The 23,030-nt window shown below is 35.6% G+C and overlaps 1 pseudogene; it reads right to left on the bottom strand.

The window, feature by feature from the left end:
- Positions 1-5,100: 5,100 nt before the first annotated feature.
- Positions 5,101-6,484, bottom strand: LOC123656170 (annotated as a pseudogene).
- Positions 6,485-23,030: the final 16,546 nt, after the last annotated feature.

The following is a 23,030-nucleotide window of genomic DNA, read 5'->3' as shown; positions in this document are numbered from 1 at the left end:
TGCACCCTTTACGTTACGAATCACTTACCTCCAGGTGAGTTAGCGCCAGATTGCAGACGGGCGCGTGGATATCGTGGCACGCAAGCAGCCAGGTGGGTAGCAGGCGTCGCAGCGCTGACGCCGCGCGCCCTCCGCTCGCTCGCACCAGTGCGCCGTGGCATGCCTGCACACGCACAAGAGGTCAAACGACTGCTGGATACAACACACTTGTGTCCTATGCTTTCGAGTTCGTACTTTCACAAATGTTCAAAATACTTAAAAATTAGAATAATTGTTCGTCTATCCACATATCAGTCATAGATAAAATAAATGTTTTTCGAGCAGAACAGTTTATGCTAAAGTAAGGCGAGTTGACGAGGATCTGTACACATGACACGAGAACTACGTATGGAAGTATTTATATACGTACATACATGAGCAACCTTTCGTACTCTGTGATCATTATCAGTGGTCGAGGTCTGACAGTGATCAGCCCAACTTTCAAGTGCAGCCACGGCATCTTCGACATCACCATTCCTCACCATCCGATAATTTCATACAAGTTTTGAAGGAAATTTGAAAAGATACAAATGTTTAGGTTCGACACATAATCTATACTAATATTAATGAAGAGGTAAAGTTTCTAACTATTTTTGTTTGTAGATGGTAATCTACGTAAATAATGATTCGATCATAAAAACTCTTTTACTAATAGAAAGCTACACTATTCATGAGTGATATAGGAAGAAGAAAGTCAAGAACAAGAAAGTCAGTGAAAAATAATAGTGTATGTAAATCAAGTCGGAGAAATACGACCGAGATGGAAACTTTACTATATTTGGATCACAAAAGTACATCTAAGTTATGCTAGATCGAAGTAACACTTAGTACTAATCACAAAAATAAGTTTTTATGTACGCTATTAAAGACACACACAGCGTAGAAAAAGGTCAGTAACAATATTAGAGAACACTTGCAAAAACAGTAGAAGAACGTCTAATCACAGCGAGAGCCGAAACCGTAGTGCGAATAGTTTTCAATTTTATCTGCATCTGAACTACGAATAAAGGAGCGAGAGAGACGGGTATTTAGAAAGGGCCTTAATTGTGTTTTACCTGAGAATACGTTTTTTATATGATGATGATGATGGTCCCAGCTGATTTCGGCTACAGCGACCACAGCGATACAGCATGACTCAGCTGCAGGCACCCCTTTGCTCCGCCCTCTCATGCACCCGAATATGGCTGAGGTAGCCAATTTTCGCACGAAACGTGCGATTGCACTTGGGGCACGTCAGGACACTGCCACTGTAATTAAAGTTAATAGCCGCAGGTGTATGGGCTTTTATCTCGTCTCGTTTGGTATCAAGGTCAATTTTTCCTTTGTCTTCAAAGGAGGTTACGCTTTGCTTGATCAGCTGCCTCCATTTTAGGTGATCTTCAGCCTGCGATTCCCACTGCAATTGATCCAGTTCGCACCGCTTCATGTGCCTCTTCATAACGTCACTATATCGCAGAAGCTGTCTGCCTTGCTTGCGCTTGCCCTCTTGAAGCTCGCAGTAAAAGATACGTTTAGCAACTCTTGTTTCTGGCATGTGAGAGATGTGCCCGCACCATCGTAATTGTCTTCGCATAATGTATGCCTTTATTCCGTCTATGTTAGTACGGCGTAAAACCTCTGTTTCTCACGTAGTCAGAGCAATGGATGTTCATGATGTCACGCAGGCACTGAATGTGGAATCTATCAAGGCAGCGAATGTGTTTCCCACACAGAAACCATGTTTCGGACGAGTAGAGGAGGTTCGGTATTACTATCGCCATGTACACCGAGTACTTCGTCGCTAACTTGACATCGTGCAACCGAAAAACTTTGTTGTATATGTCATCTAAACATTAGCTTATTGCATTATAATTGCAATGGAAATATACTCAGAAGCAGTTTAAGTACCAACTTTACTACTTAATAGAAAAAATCTTTGTATAGTAACAGGACTTCAGCTTACTGTAATAATACTATTAAAGAAACGAAAACTAAATATTTCACAAATAAAAATATATACGCAAGAGGTGTTATTCTATCATCAATACTAGTTTTTGTGAATTTCATAATTCTTCTATACCAAAATTTTAAATGCAAATCTGATATTCGATCAGCTTCTTCGCTCTTCGCATTCTTCTTTTTGTCCTTTTAGTCTTAAAATCGGTGACGACTGCAGAAGGCCTACTCCTTCGGCGACCCTGATGTCCCCGTCGTGCTTACTATTTCTTTTTCTGTAGTGTGGACCCTTGACAGTGTCTGTTCCCGATGCAAAACGGCTCTTTTGCGAGGTATCAGCTTTTTTCTGCCTTTTTTTGGGTTTGGCTTTTTGAACTGGACGAATTGCGAGGGGGAGGAGGTGTGTTTCGCAGGCCAAACATTTTGGAGGCCCGTCAGTAAGTCGAAATATCGATGAATATTATAGAATAGTACATTATAATTTAATTAGTCGAAAGGTTAAAATAAAATGAATAATGACACTCCCGACTTCTGTCGAATCTGTCGTCATCCCGTTGAGTTACTCAAGGCATGTGCTTTCTGGCTGCTCCGATTCCCATAATATTATTCGATAGTTTTTTTTAAGTAATCAAATAAAAGTCAGAAAATATTATTTACATAGTTTATTTACTAATTAAAATATACATTGCAAAAAAAATCGATACTGAACTATCACTACTTCTTAGTTGGCTTAGGATTACTAATAAAAATATACATTGCAAAAAAAATTGATACTGAACTATCATGACTTCTTAGTTGGCTTAGGATTACTCGGAGATATTCTGAATGGTGGTTGTACGTAAGTTATTTGGGTGACATTGGGTTTGTTGTGACCTGTCGTTCGGCTATAAGCGGTCACTTGGTTATATTTGTAATAAAAAATATTTTTATATCAAGTAAAAGTTAGAAAAAATTATTTACATAGTTTATTAAGTAATAAAAAAATATACATTACGAAAAAAAATATCGATACTGAACTATCACGACTTGTTAGTTGGTTTAGAATTAATCGGAGATATTCTGAATGGTGGTTGTACGTAACTTATTTGGGTTACATTTGGTCTGTTGTGTCCTGTCGTTCGGCTGTAAGCGGTCACTTGGTTATATTTGACTGATTCATCTTGGTGTGCTTGGTGCTATCATGCTGCATATTTTCCGTGAACTTTACTTAATCCTTGTGGACGACAAGCTGGTGTTGTTGTTGTTGTTCTGAAAAATATGAAATATAAAAATAAATAGCATATCACGAGATAAAGTGAATATTATGGTACATTTATAATGAAATGCTCAACAATATCGTTTTGATTATAACCAAAACATTAAATCATTGCATTATATACGCTAATGCTCAGTTGAAGTAGGAGTTGAAGTTCCAGTATTTCTCTTTTGGCGCAAATCTTTGTCTAACAGTAGGGCTTTGGCTTCCGCTTTTGTAAACTACACATTTTATGATGTTAATCAAGATTACTTCGACAAATTGATTTTATAATTGAAATCACAAGGTTTTTGTCAACTTACTGTCTATCCTTCCTTCTCAACTAAAAAGTTGCTTTTGATGCATATAACACAATGGCACATAAATGGGTAAACTAGAATATAGAGGAGATTTCATCGTTATTTTTCTTTTTGTGTAGTTACCTAATAACTCTTAGTGATTTATTGTTATGCTAACGATCGCAGGTACAAATGTATACTATACAAATAACTATAAACGAAGTCGTTAGTAATCATTTTATATTTAACGTATTTACTACCAGAAACCTATTAATAAATTAACAAATTAACTTGTCTAATAACACTTTGCAAGTCATTTCATTAGTTATACAAGTCTGTCATTAATGTTATAATTCGGATGTGGCGTCTAGCTGTGAAATTGACGCGTAATAAAGCAAGCGTGAGTCAATATCAATATATTCAACATAGCTATGGTTTTGTTAAATCCTCTGTACAAAACCTTGTAATAACATAATACTTTTGCAAAATCTTTGTACAGGAAATTATTATGACAGCATAATAGCAGTAGTATGTTGTATTTCCAGTGTTGAAAAGAGCTCAACTTTCTACATACTTATTTTTTTTTTTCGTTTAGGAATTGGTTATCAGGAAGGTTAATTACAAAAACTAAGCCAAATCAAGCGTGAGTCAAACTCAAATATTATCGAGTGATTTCTTAAACGTCCATTTACAACTCATTGTACAGGAAATTATTATTATATTGCTACGTGTTAAAAAATTGTTCATTGGGCCAGAGAGTCACCCACAATTCCCAACACGAGACCACAAGAGAGAGAGTAAAAAAAAATCCTACAGAATCTTAATCTTCTTTTTGAAAAAACTCACAAAATCAACTTATATTAATGCAAAGCTTATACCATAAGAAACTACAATGACTCACCCACTATAAATTGCACCCAGATCTTAAGACGGCGAGAGAATCCAACCCAAAAAGGCCGCAAACACTCGCCCTGAGGCTTATATACAGGCTGAGGCTTATATATGTTGATAATATTTTACAGTAATACGAATATGATACATATTTACAAAAACAGAAAAAAATCTATTTTAATGCAACTTTGCACGAGGGTTCAGAGGTGAAATTCTGTACGGCGGTTGTACTACTTTTGTGACATAAATTCGTTTGCTTGTTTTGATTGGTGGGCTTGCGAATTGAATTGTCTTTGTATTATTGGTCCAGGTACAGATACTGGAAGGTTGCATGCTTTGTGGTGCTAATAGATGCTCTTCGTGCATGTCTAGCCAACGTTGCACCTGTAAAATACCAAACATAAAAACAAATTAGATAAAAATAAACATACTAAACTAAACGTAACGATTGAATAGAAAATCTTAACAATTGAATACATATTGTTTTCTAATGTTTACTCGAATTTCACTCATTGAAATGAAACAACTTTTTCGGATTTTATCGCGGTTTATTAGGTCTGAGGTGTCAGACGTCCTAACGTTACAAAGTTATTCGAAACTACCCGACATACATCAATATTTTAGTTAGTCCTATCTACGTAGGATATGCTAATTGAGTCTTTAGTCTGTGGTATATTATGCTTGGTTTTTGATTTAATTATATTATAAATGGTCCTTAAGCACGTGGTAATAGCCAGCATCTTCTCTATTGAAATTTGGATGTTTTTTAATTTCAATAGCCTCACGGATCATTCTTGGTTGAAATCGGTGTTCTTTTGCGAGGACCTATGGTTTACCGAATCTAATATAATGGCTAGCTTTGTCTAGACTGTGTTCACAGATTGCGGATTTAGTATAGCGACGCCGTTTCAAGTCAGCTATATGTTCTTTAACCCGAGTTTTAATTGATCGTTTTGTTTGTCCTATACAGTTACAATCAAGCTTGTATACTCCTGCATCTTGTAAGGGTATACGACACTTGACAGACGGTAAAAATTGACTTATCGTTTTTGGTGGCTTGAAAAAAGATTTTTATAGAAGCTCGCTTTAGGGTAAAGCCAATCTTGTCAGTGACCCTTTTTATAAAAGGTAGCACAGCAGGTACTCGTTCGACGGTGGCTAGTGGTTTCACACGTTCACTGTGATGAGGACGCGGTACCCTAAGCTTTTTGTCTAGTAGTACTTGCTTGACATGTTGAAGTTCGGTCTCCAGGTGTCGCTCATCGCAGATCTCTTGTGCTCTCTGAAACAAAGATTTACCCACGGTAGCTAACTGTGTTGGATGATGGTGAGATTTACCGTTTAAGTACCTAACCGTATGGGTAAACTTTCTCTACACTGTATAGCTTAATGTATTGTTGGGACTACGGATGACTAATACATCTAAGAAAGCTAAAGAATTATTTACCTCTAACTCTATTGTGAATTGAATTTTGGAATTTATGGAATTAAGATGGTGTAAGAATATGAATACTTTATCAGATGGTAATTTTATGAAATTATCATCAACATACCGTTAGTAGAACCTGGGTGTTATCGGCGAGGTACGCAGAGCAGTCTCCTCGAAGTCCTCCATAAATATATCGGCAATAACGGGGGATACTGGTCAGCCCATCGCTATGCCATCTACTTGCTTGTAGAACTGATTAATCCACAACATGTAGCCAGATGTAAGACAATGCTTGAGAAGGTCAGTATATTCTATCGGCATGTCATTTTCCCTCAGCTTTCTTGATACAATACTAATGCAATCTTCAATCGGCATGCATGTAAAAAGTGATTGCACATCAAAACTAACCATAGTTTCACTGTCACTGAGATGTAGATGTTTGATCACCTTAACAAAGTGGTACGAATCCCGTGTATGTGTTCTGGTTTGTCCACTCAGTGGCGAAAGTATATGGGCAACATGTTTAGCCAGTCTGTAGGTTGGTGAGTGGATCTCGCTTACAATTGGATGTAGCAGAGCATTAGCCTTGTGTATTTTTGGCAAACCATACAGTTTAGGTAGTTTCGGACAAGAAGGACCCAAAGATTTGACGTCCAGATTCAACGACTCGAAGTACTTTTTAATTAGATTACTAGTAATTTTCAAAACCTTCTTAGATGGATCGGCTTTGATATTTGTGTAAGTGCTTTCATCCGGTAATAGTTGATGAATTTTATCATTGTAATCTGACGTATCCATCACCACCGTTGCATTGCCCTTATCTGCACAAAGAACCGTTAATTCACGCCTGTTTCGTAGATCTAATAAGGCTTTTAATTGTTCGCGGGGAAGATTTAGTTTCGGCACAGAACTTCGTCGTAATGCTGACGATATATCTTGTCTGATAGCCTCCGAATCTTCCTTCTTTATATTGTTTCTCGACAGACAGTCTTCAACGTTACAAATAATTTCTTCAAAAGGTATTTTGCGAGGTGTAACAGTGAAATTTAATCCATCAATCGTGACCATGGTTACCGTAAAGTACCTGAAACGTCGGGCATCTAAAAAAGTTAATAAACCGCGATAAAATTCGAAAAAGTTGTTTTATCCAACTTTAATACATAATTAAACATTTCGATCAGGGGTGGACCAAAATTAAAATTACTCCCTTCTTTAATTTCTATATTTTGACTCACGCTTCCTTAATTATTTTAAAATATTTGTTGTAATCAATTATTTAGAGCACGGAGAAGATTCGGTAAAAGTTAATGCAAAACATTTACTCTTTAAATACATCAATTTAAATACATCATCAAAATAAAAGTAATGTTATACTATTTACAACATTTATTTAGAAAGAGAGTTCTTACAACAATTGTGCGTAATGTTTGACTTTGCACGCGGGTTCAGAGGTGAAATTCTGAACGGCGGCTGTATAAAAGGTGTTATTACTAATTTTGTTACATTAATTTGTTTCTTTTTAATGTTGATGGGTGGACTTGCAAATTGAGTTTTCTTTGTATTATTGGTCCAGGTACAGATACTGGAAGGTTGCATGCTTCCTGGTGCTAGAAGATACTCTTCGTGCATGTCTAGCCAACGTTGCACCTGTAACATACCCAACATAAAAACAAATTAGATAACAGTAAACATACCAAATCAAACGCAACATTTAAATAGAAAGTTTTAACCAATCAAATTTCGTTATTATCTTAACATTTTAATACATTATTAAACATTTCCATCTGCAGTGGAACAAGATTAAAGTTACTTTCTTCATGACAAGGAATCTGCCTGACAGTGAAATATATATTAGCTGGTACATTATAACTTAAACATTTTTTTTTTTTATGTCACTAGGTCGGCAAACAAGCGTACGGCTCACCTGATGGTAAGCGATTACCGTAGCTTATAGACGCCTGCAACACCAGAAGCATCGCAAGCGCGTTGCCGACCCAATCCCCAATCCCCCCCAGGAGCTCTGGTCACCTTACTCACCAACAGGAACACAATACTGCTTGAAAACAGTATTATTTTGCTGTGATCTTCTGTAAGGTCGAGGTACTGCCCCAGTCGGGCTGCTCCACATTTGTCTATGGCCATTCTCCAGTAGTATATAAAATGTAAAAACTTTTACTTATTTCGATTATAAGCATCAGAACACAGCCAAACAGCAAGACAAACGTCTTTAGTAGAGTTATGTTACGATAATGTGATTAAAACAACAATAACTTACGAATCTACAATGGCAATTGGGACCACACTGATGAGAAGATATTTTCATCAAAATCAAGGTATATTTGTAAGGTCTTACTATCCGTCCTTCCTTCTCAACTGCAGAGTTGCTTGTGGTGTATTAAATAAGAAGCTATGAAAATATATATAGACGAGTTATTACTAGGAAACGGGTTCCTACAAAGATTTCTTTGCAAATGAATCATTACAAAATTCGTCATTATTACTACTTTATCTAGTCTTTCTTGTTAAGGGGACCAAAACGTGTCATATTTACCACTGTTAACAAGGGTTCTTGAAAATAATAGACACGTCGGCACGAACTTAACGTAGCTACTAGCCGTCAGCCGTAGAAGTCTAGACGAGAAAGAAAGCAATTGTGTCACTCGAATGGCGCTCGTCGGTCAGTTGCGCCGGTCACCCGAGGTCCGCAGGGGTGGGGAGAGGCATCCCACGCGCATGCCGCCCGAGGGGCGCGGGCAGAAGTGTCCGACGCGTGTGAGAGGAATTCAATTCCTGCTGGATCTGATGAAATTGGGGTGAGAGGTCTAGAATTCAGTACTGCTTCGATTTGAACCAATACAGTGTACACCTCCTCATAATCTAAGTGAGCCATGGATAATACGTGATTTAAATGTTTTTAATACATTTTACTGAACCCTTTGCTACGCCGTTAAAATGTGGACTATAATAGGCTGGATTAAATTTGAAATTGATTTCATTTCCCACTGAATATGAAATAATATTGTGTGATTGAATTTTTAGAAACTTAGCTATTTCGTTGCAAAGCACCCACGAAATTAGTTCCGTTGTCGGAATATATAGTAGCTGGCTTACTTCTGTGGGTCAACCGATTTAAAGCGGTAATACAGCCTTCAGAAGTTAAATCGGCGACAAGTTTTATGTGTACAGCCCTCACTGCTAGGCGAACAAAAACAGCAATGTATGCCTTTTCCAACTGACCGCCACGACCTTTTCTGCTCGCAATCAAAATGGGGCCAGCGTAGTCCACAGCTGTAATTACTGAATGGGTAGCCTACTTGAAATTCTTATAGTGGTAGATTGCCCACGATAGGTTGGTAAGTCTTGCCTGCCTAAGATAAGAGATGCAATCAAGGTTTACCTTTCTACAAAGGTTATGACCATTGACTATTCAGTATTTTTGACGTAATATCGATAACAACAGGTTAATTAGGCTATACGCGTTGACTCGAGAACCTAATCCATTTTTTTCGTAGTTTAATAATAATTAAACAAGTTGTTTCTAAAAACAGAGGTCAATGCCAGAAATCGATTTACAAGTGTTATTGTATTTCATACACAACCGTAGTAAGGGAGCTTCTTTACATGTGCGCTTTACGCAAGGTATGTCACATATTATCTTGTGACCATGTACATATGATATTCAGTGAGTCCTAGTGGGAGCCGGTATGAGTATTCACCTGGTTATTTCAAAATTGCTTTATCATCTATAACGTTTTCAGGAACGTCGAATCTAAAACTTCAGACCTACTTCGAAGATAAATCACGTGAAACCTTGCCAAACAGTCTTTGCACAATTGCCTATGAAAAAAGTCCTTTTCATGGAAAGCAAGATGCCTCGTAAAACCACGCTAAATACTCTCAATACGCTGAGAGTCTATGCAGTTCTGATAATTCAAGATAACACTGGCGTTCTCGAGACATCTACGCACGAAAAAAAAACTTACCGGACATATTCTAAATCGTGCATAGAGAGATCTCAAAATGAGAGCGATTCAAGGAATGGCTTCAATTTGTCCCACAAACATTTATTGTGTTTCTCCGTAGCTGAGTAACAAAATATTCGAATGCCATTCGACTGCTTGAAAGAATACGTTCAGCTTCCATTTCGATTTCAACCTCAGCTGAATTGTAAAGTCTGTAAGAAAATGAAAGAAGAAATGCGTTACAATCAAAATGTTATTTCAAACATTATATCACACCAGCACCATTTAAAGCTAAATAATTTCTGGATTGCCCGATAGGTTGCTTATGAGCAATATCAATATCTCTGACTTGCAGAACGAAATTGTATCGCCCAACTTACTACCAGGCAAAGTGAAAAAGAATCACACTTAAGACTTTGAAGAAAGCACATGGGTCGAAAGGCAAAATGCAACGTCGCATAAGGCGTTTGTTTGCCACTCTCGTGGGGAAATAATTAATTTTTATATGCCACTAGATCGGTAAATAAGCGTACGGCTCACTTGATGGTAAGCGATTACCGTAGCTTATCTTAGAATAGGCCTCACTGGGAAACCACGTTAAAAAAACGCACCAAGTAGACTACCTCACAGGTGTTGTGGAAGCGAGTATACATTTTTATAAAGAAAACAGATAAATAGCCTTCATTTTTTCTATTTCACTTGCAATGTAAATTGCAATCGTCGTATGTACACATGTTTGTAACGGTGGAATCTTGCATCTCCAATCCGAAGCATATACGCTTCAGCCTGTAATATCCCACAGCTCATAGGCCTTTTTTCTCATAAAGGAGAAGGATCAGAGTTTTATCCACCACGCTGCTCCAATGCGAGTTGGCAGATATATTCCCAACTTAGAGTAACGATCGCAATCAGCCGGCCTAGCATGCGTACAACGAGATATCTCTTGACGAGAGAGAGAGATAATGTCTACATCGAGTATTTTCTCGATTACCCTAACATGCGCACTACGAGAGACAAAATTCTCTTCCGAAGACTTCGCCTTGTCGAGTAGAGAAACATTATCAACCATAATCACAACTGAATATCATTCTTATTTCTTATGTCGTAAAGTTGAATTTACAAGGTTATTGACCAATCGTGCCAAATCGGGATGAGCCAACGTTTGTATAATTTCAAACGAGTGACACATGTTTTATTTAACAATGTTCTCGGCCTTTTGGCTAAGATAAAAAGTGTATATCTAATTTAAAAAATCTAATATGGAAAATAAAACGGCGTAAGTAAATGAATTTAATTATATATGTAAAACAATATGCTCGTGTTGTGCTTTATATCTGGTCGCACATTAGATAATTGTAATTCTATCACGCATTGTTTTATTTTTATTTTATTTTTTTTAATTTTTAAAATTTTTTGAATTTTTGATTTTTTTTTTTTTTTGATTATTGATTTTACTTTTATTCTATTTAATTTTATTTTTACTTATTGATTTTCTTTAATATAATTTTGTTTTGTTTTTTATTCTGAATGTTGTCTTATCTTGTTGTACTAACCCAATATGGACTTATACTTTGGTCTGAAATAAAGTATTATTATTATTATTATTTAGAATAAGAAGCAACAGGGCGCAAATACGTTTTTTTTTGTCATTATATGGCACACTTTACTCGACTTTTCGCATTTCCCGCTCTTCGTATACCGAAATTATATAATTATAATAAGGAAACGCCATGGTATACAAAAAATAGGCACCCGGTTTTATTTATTTTTTATTTATCGTCTTTCTCGTCGATAATATTGAAAACGAGAAGTTTCTCTTCCTAAAACGACAAAATTCGACAAAATTACGATGCCATGTTAGCTTCCGTAGAGATAAATATCACAGATCACTAAAATTTAATGATTATCTCTTCTATTGACGTAACGAGAAGAGTATCGCGTGCACGCATGTTAGCTACTGTAGACATAGAGAGATAATACGAGAAAAGGGGTTGACAAAATTTTGTCGTGGCGCGCATGCTAGGCCTGCAGGTGTACATGATAACAACCGGGATAGACGGCTTGACGTGCTTTCCGATTCACGGTGGGGAGACCCACAAGGGCTGCACAAATACCCAGACCGCGCCAAACATCCATATGGCCAATACAAATGTTTGTCATGTGCTGGGATCGAACCCGCAACTGTCAGCGCAACAGCCACAAACCAGTGCTCTGACCGTTCCGTCAACAAGTCGTCAATTCCAATGCATATAGGTACATATCTTTAATCGATTAAGTTGAAATTTTGAGTTATGTGACTTCCTTTTAAACCCAACGTAGCGGAACATCCAAGACGGCAAAGCAGTTATTTTAAATAAACTTTTACAATATGGTTATCAAATGTGAGAGCTTGCTGAGAATAAGTTAAAAAATAAAGTGACATTACCCTTAGGGACTTCTAAAGATGGCAGACCAAGCTTTTTATGCTTTTCTACAATATGAGTATCATATAAAAGGGCTTGCTCAGAGTACGTCGAAAAAATAAAACTTTACGCTTAATCTAGTATAGCGGATATTTAAAGATGGTGGACTTAGGTTTTTATTTTGGTTTCTTATATTATGAGTATCAAATAAAAGGGTTTGCTGCGAAATCAGAGTGAGAAATTTATCAAAATAAAAAAAGCATCTTTCCTTTAAAACTTTTACAATCAACATAAAACACCATTACATAATTTGTGTGGTTTGAAAACTTAACGTGAGATTTATCTGTGCAGATAAACAAGAAAATTAAATAACTTAAAGTTAGTTAAAGTTTTTAATTTTCACACTAAAATCTTGCGTTATATATATATATATATATATATATATATATATATAACGCAATATATAATATATATATATATATATTTTTAATAGCAAAAGTTTTTTCTATTAATTTCGAAACATTTAAAACAGAAGCTTGTTTTTTTGTTTAAGTTTTACTTATATATTAATCGTCATACCAAGCCATTAAAGAAAAGGTATGAATACATTTTTTAAAGATCTCTTCTTAACAAAAATGCAACCAGTGTAAGTGAAGTCGTTTCTCCCATAAAATATCACAAGTCACTAAACCTACACTTAAGTATTTATCTTAAAATGATGAATATTTTTTAATCTACTTATATAATTATATCTACATATTAATACATGAAGCAAAAACATTGTACCCCTTTTTATGAAAATTGGCCGCACAGAGGAGTATGAAATTTACACACTTATAGTTTATATAGAGAAGGAATGCGGAATGCTAATATTTTTTTAATATAAAAAAACATCACACACACACACACTACCATGTATTTGGCACAACACGTAAATAAATTCTTTTGTTTATTGTTAAAGAAGTAGTCTTTGGCGACAGAATCCTAATAATATTTAAACTTATGATTTAAATTAATTATGGTCGAATTTCGACAACTGGGTAACCACTGGTCACAATAAGATAACTATTAACGTAAGCACATTTTTGCATATAAAAGAGAAAAACCGCTTGTCTCTTGATACTCAGTTACAAATGTTCTGTCGCAAAAGCAATCTCAAATAAAATATTTATGAGTTTGAAAAAATACCTAGTTTATTAACTAATAGAAATATGCATTATAATAAAAAAAAAAAAAAAAAAAAACGATATATCAGTATCATCATTACAGCCTATACAGTCCACTGCTGGATATATCAGTATATATCACGATTTCTTTGTTGACTTATGATTACTTGGAGATATTCTGAATGGTTGTTTTATGTAAGTTTTGTGAGTGACATTGGATTTGTTATGTCCGGTCGTTTGGCTGTAAGCGGTCACTTGGCTATATTTAATGTTTGAGTGCATGTTTGACCGTTTCGCGCTATCACGTTGCATATTTTCCATTAACTTCAATTTAATCCTTGTGGGTGTTGAGTTAACGTTGTTCCTAAAAAATATGAAATATCAGAATAAATATCACAGCACAAGATAAAGCAAGGCTGATAACACCCCTCCTTGGGAATATCCTTTAGCAACGATAGCACCTGTTTGTTGTCATTGTCTACTCTTACAATCCTGTTTGCCAGCATGTTTCTGATCCAAGTAATTATAGTTGGGTTTGTTTTGTGGCGGTTTAGTGCTGTAACTGTGCTGTTACAGTTAGTTTTATCAAAGGCCCCTTCGATGTCAATAAGGGCGCCTAGGCAGGATTCCTTGATTATAAGTGCTTCTTCGATCTTGCCTGTAAGTTGCTCTGTAAGGCTGATTCTGTAGATTTACTTGCACTATAGGCATGTTGATTCTTATGTAGGGACACTTTTGGTAGTACGTTATCTCAGGTACCTATCGCATAGTCTCTCCAAGGTCTTTAGGAGCAAGGATGTGAGACTGATTGGCCTATAGGACTTTGCGTCTAAGTAGTCTGCCTTGCCGGGTTTAGGTATAAAGATAATCTTTACCTCCCTCCATGATTTGGGCACATAGCCAAAAGCCAGGCAGGCTTGAAAGATTGTGTTAAGTGCGTGATTTAATCGTGTGCCTCCCCATTTGAGAAATGCAGGGTATAAACCATCTGGTCCTGGGGTTTTGAATGGCTGGAAGCTCTTGATTGCCCACGCTATTCTCTTTGGGTATATTACTTCACTTGCGCACTTCCAGGCGCTGTCTGATGTAGTGAGGCTTGTATTCTGCCACCTAGTTGTGGTAACCAAAGTGCAGTAAGGGAAGTGCGTCTGGATTAGCACTTGATGTGACTTTTCTGGTGATTTGGTGTAGGTGTTGTTCGGTTTCTTTAGGGACGCCAGTTCTCGTTGTGGGTCCCCAGTAAGGATTTTGCGGATTCTAATGGCCTGCACAAACGATTCGATCGCTTCGCAGAAATTTCGCTATGCTCGAGAAATGAAATGAAAACATTTATTTCGTCCTAAGGTGATATACACACTTAACGAAAGTCAAAATAATGTCATTAACAGAAATAATAATACAAATAAATTAAAAAAAAAACGACAGTAATAAAAGACAGTAAAGGCAGCAAAATTTATATCTTAACATTGGGTACACTTAGGTAATATACACAATGTTATGTGCAACCTTAACTTAGTCAAAATAATCAACATATTAAGTTACTTTAAATTTCTAATGTCTCGGTAGATATTTCATTCCTATTATGTCCTCGGCTTTATTAAATATTATAATAAATAAGATAAACTAATGTGTGTAGGCCGAGAGGAAAAAAAGTCAGAGCATTAATTAATTTTTAAGATAATGAAAAATAAAAATAATTAAAATATAGATAGAAAACATATTTAGAAAATTATTTAATAATAATTTGACCGTATTAATGTAATAAAATCATTATTATAAAAAATAATAATATATTATACTTTCTTTACCATTCACAACACTAGCACGATAGTTTCGAGTTTCTGTCTCGGTACATAATATGCCTTAAAAATCCCCGTCAGTGTTTACTAATCACGTCCCGTTCCCGTCCCGTCCCCGCCCCGGCTACGTTAGGTATGCAGCAGCCTTAATTCTCAGCAAGCCTTTTAATTTGACCTTTTACTCGTATTGTACAAGTTTATTTTAAATAACTGCTCCGCTATGGGTGTTCCGCCACGTCGGATTTAGAATGACGTCGTAAATGCAATGCAAACATGCGTTCTCATCCAAATTAAACGTGTGTACAAAATTTCAGCTGTGTGTGTGCAAAATTGGTTGAATATAATATGCATATATTTTGGAATTGAGATACAAGATTCCACTGTAAAATTTATGTACGAGTACATTTCAAGTTAAATAACAAGTTAATAACAATGCAAGTGGTTTAAAAAGGAAAAAATCTGTCTTCTTCACAATAAGCACACGTTTCCACGCCACCTGTGAGGTAGTGTACTTGGCGCGTTTTTTTTAACGTGGTTTCCCCGGTAGGCATATTCCACGATCTATTGTGATCCTGTTTTATTCGCCACTACTCAAAATTTGGTTGGAGTGAAATTTACTGAATATTTGGTGACGTAGAAAAAAAAAATTATATCCTTTAATTCCATTCATAGAAGAAAAGGATGGATATCCTTAGAAAATAGATTCACCACCAACGGTAGCCATTCAACGAAATAAATGAATGAATTCATTATTTCGCAATCAAATTGGCGAACAAACGTCTAATGCGACGTTGCATTCTGCCTTTTGACCCATACGTATTCTTAAGAGTCTTGAAAAGTAGCATGGGTGCTTCAGTCAATCGAGCCACATTATCTTCTTCGATTGGCGATTGGCCAATATGGCTCAAAATAGTCGAGTCAGTGACGTGCCAAAAATTTATCACGAGTCGATCGTATTTTGCACCATTGTTTTCTTCTGACTTTTTCAGCCAATATTCGACCGCTTATTCCGCTAAAATGTATATCCACGTTTCAGGGTTTTTCGATCGTAACAAATCCTTGTTACGTAACCTGTGAAGAAGAAATAATTTTTTTTTTGTTAAAAATTTGACAATTAAAACAAACTTTCAAATAACGTTCTTTTCTGTGTTATATGAAATAATTGTAGAAAAATAAAATAAAAAATAAACACTTAAATTCTATAAAATACAAATTTTGATCATACGTACCCAGTAAATATAGCATTGAATAGCTTAATATAAAATTCCTTCGTGAACAAATCGGCCGGCAATTTAGATAATAACGGCAGTAGCGTATTGGCTAAGGTTTGTGGTTCGCCCCATCCACCTGGAAAAGAAAATTAAAATAAAACGTAATTAGTTTAACTTTTTTTTTATAAATTTAGTAATTTTTTTAATAAATAAATCATAAATAAATATCGTATAACACATACACGGTCGTCTGTTCCTATGGTAAGCAACTTAATGCTTGTGTTATAGGTAACAGTCAACTGTTATAACTATATTATTTTTTAATAAATATACGTAGAAATATTACATATATAAATACATAAATACAAATATTACACCCAGACTCAGGCGGTAATCGAACCCGCAACCCGCGGAACAGAAAGCAGGGCCACTACAAACTGCGCCAACGGGCTAGTAGTAATCGTAATAAAATGTTTAAAAAAAAAGTACAAAATCTTACCATTCTTTATAGAACTCAGAAGTCGTTCAATAAGTAGGCCTTTCTTCTCAAACCACGAATCCCATTCCTAAAATGAAAGAAATGTGCTTAGTTTGTCATACATACATATAACAATAAAATAGTTATTATTCCCTTCCGAAAGGGTTAACGTTAGAGACAAAGCAATGTATTTAATATTTATAACAAAAGTATGATACGGTGATGGAATCCAGGGAAAACGACTTCCAAAGAATAATTCATCATCATCCATAATTTTACTTTACCTCAACACGACTCATGAGACGCAACACCGCCACCCAGCGGTGATCATCGACAAACCCACGTTCCTTCGACACGAGAGCTCGGCCGAAGCGCAAGCGCGCGCTTGATACGTTCAGCCGTGGACCCTCACGCTCGCATATACGTCCACACGCGCTGTACCAGCACGCCCTACGAGTGCAAAGTGGTTAATGTAGTGGACATTAAAAATAAAAATGGAATGAATTTTGTTTTAATTAAGACTTCCCTCATATCTAATAACGATTCAAAATCCCTTTTTGAATCCTTATTTAACAATAAACAACGAATATAAACATATTAGCCTTTAAACATCATCGTGGTTAATGTAAGCTACAAGCAATTCGGAATGAAGTCTGAATACGTTTCTATTTTAAAATATTAGTTCATGCAATTACATAATAAACATGTACATAATTATACTCAAGAAGTACAAAAGTAGCTATGAGTTACAGAGAACAGGTCTGTATGTGATAATACCCGCACCAGTAGAACAAATTTAATAAAAAACAAAATTAAACTTACCGGACATATTCTGATTCGTGATTAGAGAGCTCCCAAAATGAGAGCGATTCAATAAACGGCTTCAACTTGCCCCACAACCATTCACTGTTTCTCTCCGGTAGCCGAGTAATGAAAAATTCCAATGCCCTCAGACTACTTGAAAGAAAACATTCAGTTTCTATTTCAATCTCAAGCTCACCTAAATTATAAAATCTGTTTGAAAATGGAAGAAAAAATACGTTAAAATCAAAACGTAATTTCAAACATTATATAACACCAGCATCATCTTAAGCTAAGGTTTACGTACTCGTATCTGCCGCATATATTTGCGTAGGACAAAATTATTAGTGCAGCTTAGAATTTAGTACTAAGTGTATTGATTTAGTGTTAAGTATATTACTAACTTTTCACTGAGCGTCCTTTCTAGCTTGCCCGACAGATTGTCCGTGAGTAATATCACGATTTCAGACTTGCAGAACGAAATCGCTTCGCCCAACTTGCTGCCAGGCAAAGCGTTCTGAAAGAGAAAAACATATTATTTATGTTAATGTCATAGATCGAAGAATTTGCATATTTGTTTTTCGAGTTTTTCTTTAGTAGGAATAATTGTATCCCAGGTCATTCATCAGGCCGTGAATATATAATGTGAAAGTGTGTGTCTAAAACTATGCATAGGAAAAATAAATCACACTGTCGGACATCTTCTATGAAAATTTTGGTATCATTTATATTTGGCTATAGTTCATATATAACGTCACAAATTGCTTACCTCCAGGTGAGTCAGAGCCAGCTTACCGACGGGCCCGTGGAAATCGTGGCACGCGAGCACCCAGGTGGGTAGCAGACACCACAGCACTGACGCTGAGCACCCTCCGCTCGCTCGCACCAGGGCACCGTGGCACGCCTGCACATGCATAAGAGGTCAAACGACTGCTAAATACTAATTAATCGTGTTTTTCATATTTCCAAATTCATACATTTTTAGGTAAATAAATATTTTAGAACAATAAACAGCTAACGCTAAAGAAAGGCGAATTAACGAGGATCCTTGCATAAGACACGCTACGTGCGTACGGAGGTATTTATACATGTACATACCTGAGCAACCTCACGTACTCTGTGATCATTGTCAGTGGTCAAGTTTTGATAGTGATAAGTCCAAGTCGGAAGTGCAGCCACTGCATCTTCTACACTACCATTCCTAACCAATTTGATAATTTCAAACAGCACCTGCGGACACATTGAATATATTGAGAGCAAGTTTGTTATTAAATTTAATAAGGACCGTTCAACTACTAGTTTACTCGAATCATATATTCTAAATAAAAAAAAAAAAAAAAAAAAATTCTTGAGTCAGTAAAATCACCTTTATCGTGCTGCATTGTTCTTTATTATTGAGCTGTTCAAATCGGGCTGAGTATTCAGGATTGAGGTTTCGAATTTGCTTCATCTCATCACCCATTTTTACTTCCTGTTTAGAAATTATCGGTTGACTATCAATGAGATTAATTGATGCGGTCGAGTTTCCGAGTTACTTCAAGTTTTGAAGAAGAATATCTAAAAAGATACAAACATTTAGGTAAGAGATACAATTATTATTATTATTAGAGAAATAACAACAATTGGTATTAATGTACACTATTAAAGGAACAAAAACCAAGAATATCATTAATATGAGACGACACACGACACGAGAGGTATAATTTTATTATGTGTATTATCAACACTACACAGTTTTTTGTGAATTTTACAATATTGCATATTCCTTTATACCAAAATTTTAACTACGAATCTGATACTTGGAACGCGTTGAGCTGAAACTAGAAGAACCGTTCTTCGTGGTGATCGAAAAATATCGGACGTGTTATACTGACGCATTTTCAATTATCTACATTTTCTGCTTAGTACTACTACCCATAAAATTCAAAATAAAACCGGAATTCGAATCACATTACTGAGTTTGTGAAATGAAATATAGTTTCATAATACCTAAGACAACCGCTTTGGTGTAGTGGAGCGTATATCGCCTAAACCACCGATGGTTTGCGGTTTTGAGTCCCACTCGGATTAGATATTTTTATTTGTACAAATATTACTTTTCGGTTTTGATATCTGTCTTTGTGGGTCTCCTCGCCGTGCCTCGGATCGTACGTTAAGCCGTTGGTCCCGAATGTTATCATAAATACCTGATGGCGATTGTTACTAATAGTACTTCCCTACTAGGGAATATATCCGCCAACCCGCAGTGGCATCGTCATGGATGACGCTTCCTACATGGAGAAAGAGGCCTATGTCCATCAGTGGGAGGTTCAGGATGAATCGTACACCTAAGTATCGGTTTTGAATTTATTAAATTCGTAAAAGGATAGGTTATTTTGGTTTCTGTCCTTTTACAAATTTAATAAAATTAATCTAGTATTAAATTCCAAAAATTATCTTAAATCGTATTTAATCTATCAATGAAGCTAAACTACATTTTGAAATAAAATATGGAATAAAATACTCTTACCTTATACACAGGCACAGCAGATAGAGTTGCAAAGAGATGCACAAGACACACACTGTAGCAAAGGGTCCACTATCAGTACTAGAAAACAGATGTAAAAACAGTAGAAGAGCGTCTGATCACAGCGAGAGCCAAAACCAAAGTGACAACACTTCTTAATTGCTTTTGCAGCAAAACTACGACTAAAGGGAAAAGGGAGAGGGGTTCCTAGAATGGCCCTTAATTGTTTTTTACCTGAGAATACGTTTTTTCTACACAGGGTTCGAAATTGCTTAAATAACTGTTTTTGGTGAGTATTGATGAAAAAAAATACGGTCCAATGTATTAGGCGTGAAATAGATAAGACAATAGTTGAAAAAGCAGTAAAAGTCAATTGTCTGTTATGAGTTTCGCCGACAATGTACGATTCTTAACAAAAATATGACTCACTTTCTTTCAAAAGGCCTTAATAAAACATGTTTGGGACCCTTAACAATAAAGACACACTATTAACTAATGACTAATTTTACAATTGTTTAATAAAAAAAAATAAAAAAAAAACAAATAAAAAAACTGTATTGTTATCCCTGACATTGTAAAGGTAATTGATGTTTTGAATTATATAATAAACTGGCCAAGTGCAAGTCGGACTCGCGTACGAAGAGTTCCGTACCATTGACTGTGTAAATTATTTAGACAATTTTTTTGTCTAAATATTTATTTTTAGTAACTTTATTATTTATTATTAAAGTAAAAACACAACTGAGTATTTTGTGAATATTTCAAGTGCCTACCTGTTGCCTTTATTGATTTCGAGCAAAAAAGGGCAAGAAATCGCGTTTGTTGTATGGGAGCCCTCCATATTTATATTATTTTGTTTTTAGTATTTGTTGTTATAGCGGCAACAGAAATACATAATTTGTGAAATTTCAACGGTCTAGCTATCGTGGTTCTTGAGATACAGCCTGGTGACAGAAAAACCGGACGGACGGACGGACGGACAGACAGCGAAGTCTTAGTAATAGGGTCCCGCTTATACCCTTTGAGTACGAAACCCTAAAAATAAGGGCACATGTTTTCTATAGTGCGTTAACGAAAGGAGAAAATATTCGGACGCCCCTTTCATGTTGCAGTTATTTATTTTTATTTCATTCCTTACGATACATAGAATATATAAATATATATTCAAGAATAGTTCGTTTAGGTAATATATAGTTATAATACTTTAATGATTTTATTTTAATAAGATTTAAATTTAAATAGTCATTATCAAAATATAATAATTCTGCGTCCTGGACTATATTTTTTGTTAAATTCCACGCGGACGAAGTCGCGGGCACAGCTAGTGCAATTTACTTTTGTATATCTTCAAAACATTAGCTTATTGCATTATAACTGCAATGGATATATACTCAGAAGAGGTAGCAGATTAAGTTTCAACTTTACTACTTAAGAGAGAAAATATCTGTCAAGCAACAGGACTTTAGTTACTGTAATATTGCATACAGAAAAAAAATCAAAGTTTTTTACATACTACCCTAAACTCAGAGCTACAGAATATGACTTATCTGGGGCAAAATGATTATAATACACAAACTACAATTATAGTTACACGAGAAATATGAAGAACAGCTTACCAATTTACCGCGACAATCAGGATCGCATTGAAGAGTTGACTTCAATCAAAATCAGAATGTTATGGTTGAGTGTGACTATCTGTCCTTCCTTTTTGAAAGCAGAGTTCCTTTTGATGCATAAAACAAAAAGCCACGATTATTTATAGGTAAGTTATGAATATAAGCGGTATTTGTTCTATTTTCTCAAATACTTAACTAATTACTAGCTTAATTATTGACTTAATGTTTTATTATTACGATAATGATCGCAGTTACAAATGTTTTCCATGCAAACGATTATAAAAAAAGTCGTTAAGTAATTAGTTTTTTCATCTCTGTAACGTATATCGTAACGTATTAACAAAACATTATTAAAATCAATTATTTAACATATTAAATTGACCAATAACAGTTTACATGTAAGTTATATTATTATTACATGTAACTTTACATGTAAGTTATATTTTTTTTTTTATTCTAGACCCCCACACTAGGGTGTGAGACTGTGCTAATCTACTCAATCATACCAGTTCTCGCATTTATTCCTCTCGTACTTTCATTCATCATACTAGTTCTTTCTTTCATTCTGTCCACATTCACACTCTGGGTGGATTCCCATCTAGTCTATTGCTTACTTCTACTGCATTACTTAAATTAACTTAAGAACTGAACAGTTCTTCCGTGAACATGGCGCATGCAACTGCGCCGAAATATCGGAGCCTCAAATACAAAAAGGTACATGGTATAACCTCCTGGATGCTAGCGTCATACCTATATTACGTAAAGAATTAAAAAATCGTCCTAGAGTCATCTGTGAATCGATTGCAGAACTAATCGTTTTGCGGTAGCTAGGTAAGCTTTGTTAATTGGCAGCACTAAACCCAACACCGATTTGACTTGGACACATACGTCAAATGAGTTTTTCTTTGGAGCGCCACGATAAAGATGTCTCTTCGGTCAGGTGCATGTGGTAAGAAATCTAAAAATTATAATACAATCACCTGATATTTCATAATAACTTTGCTTGATTTTTATTGATAATGTACCTACGTAACTAATAAACGTATTATTACTTCACATGGTTATCAACTTTCTGTTTTACGGCCAGAAACTTTTTAATGTCATACTGGTATTACATGAGTTTTCAGTCCGAACTATTACTTATTGTTTATGTCATATATTTATTACATTGGTTCTCAAAGAGATCTTTTTACAGTCTTAAGCGAAGATGAAATCATATCACGACTCGAAGAATCGGACATAGATCTCTCTGATAATGATGA

This window comes from Melitaea cinxia, chromosome 9, assembly GCF_905220565.1.
Source record: "Melitaea cinxia chromosome 9, ilMelCinx1.1, whole genome shotgun sequence".
In the NCBI taxonomy this organism is placed as follows: domain Eukaryota; kingdom Metazoa; phylum Arthropoda; class Insecta; order Lepidoptera; family Nymphalidae; genus Melitaea; species Melitaea cinxia.
This window is presented reverse-complemented; position numbering and strand designations above follow the sequence as displayed.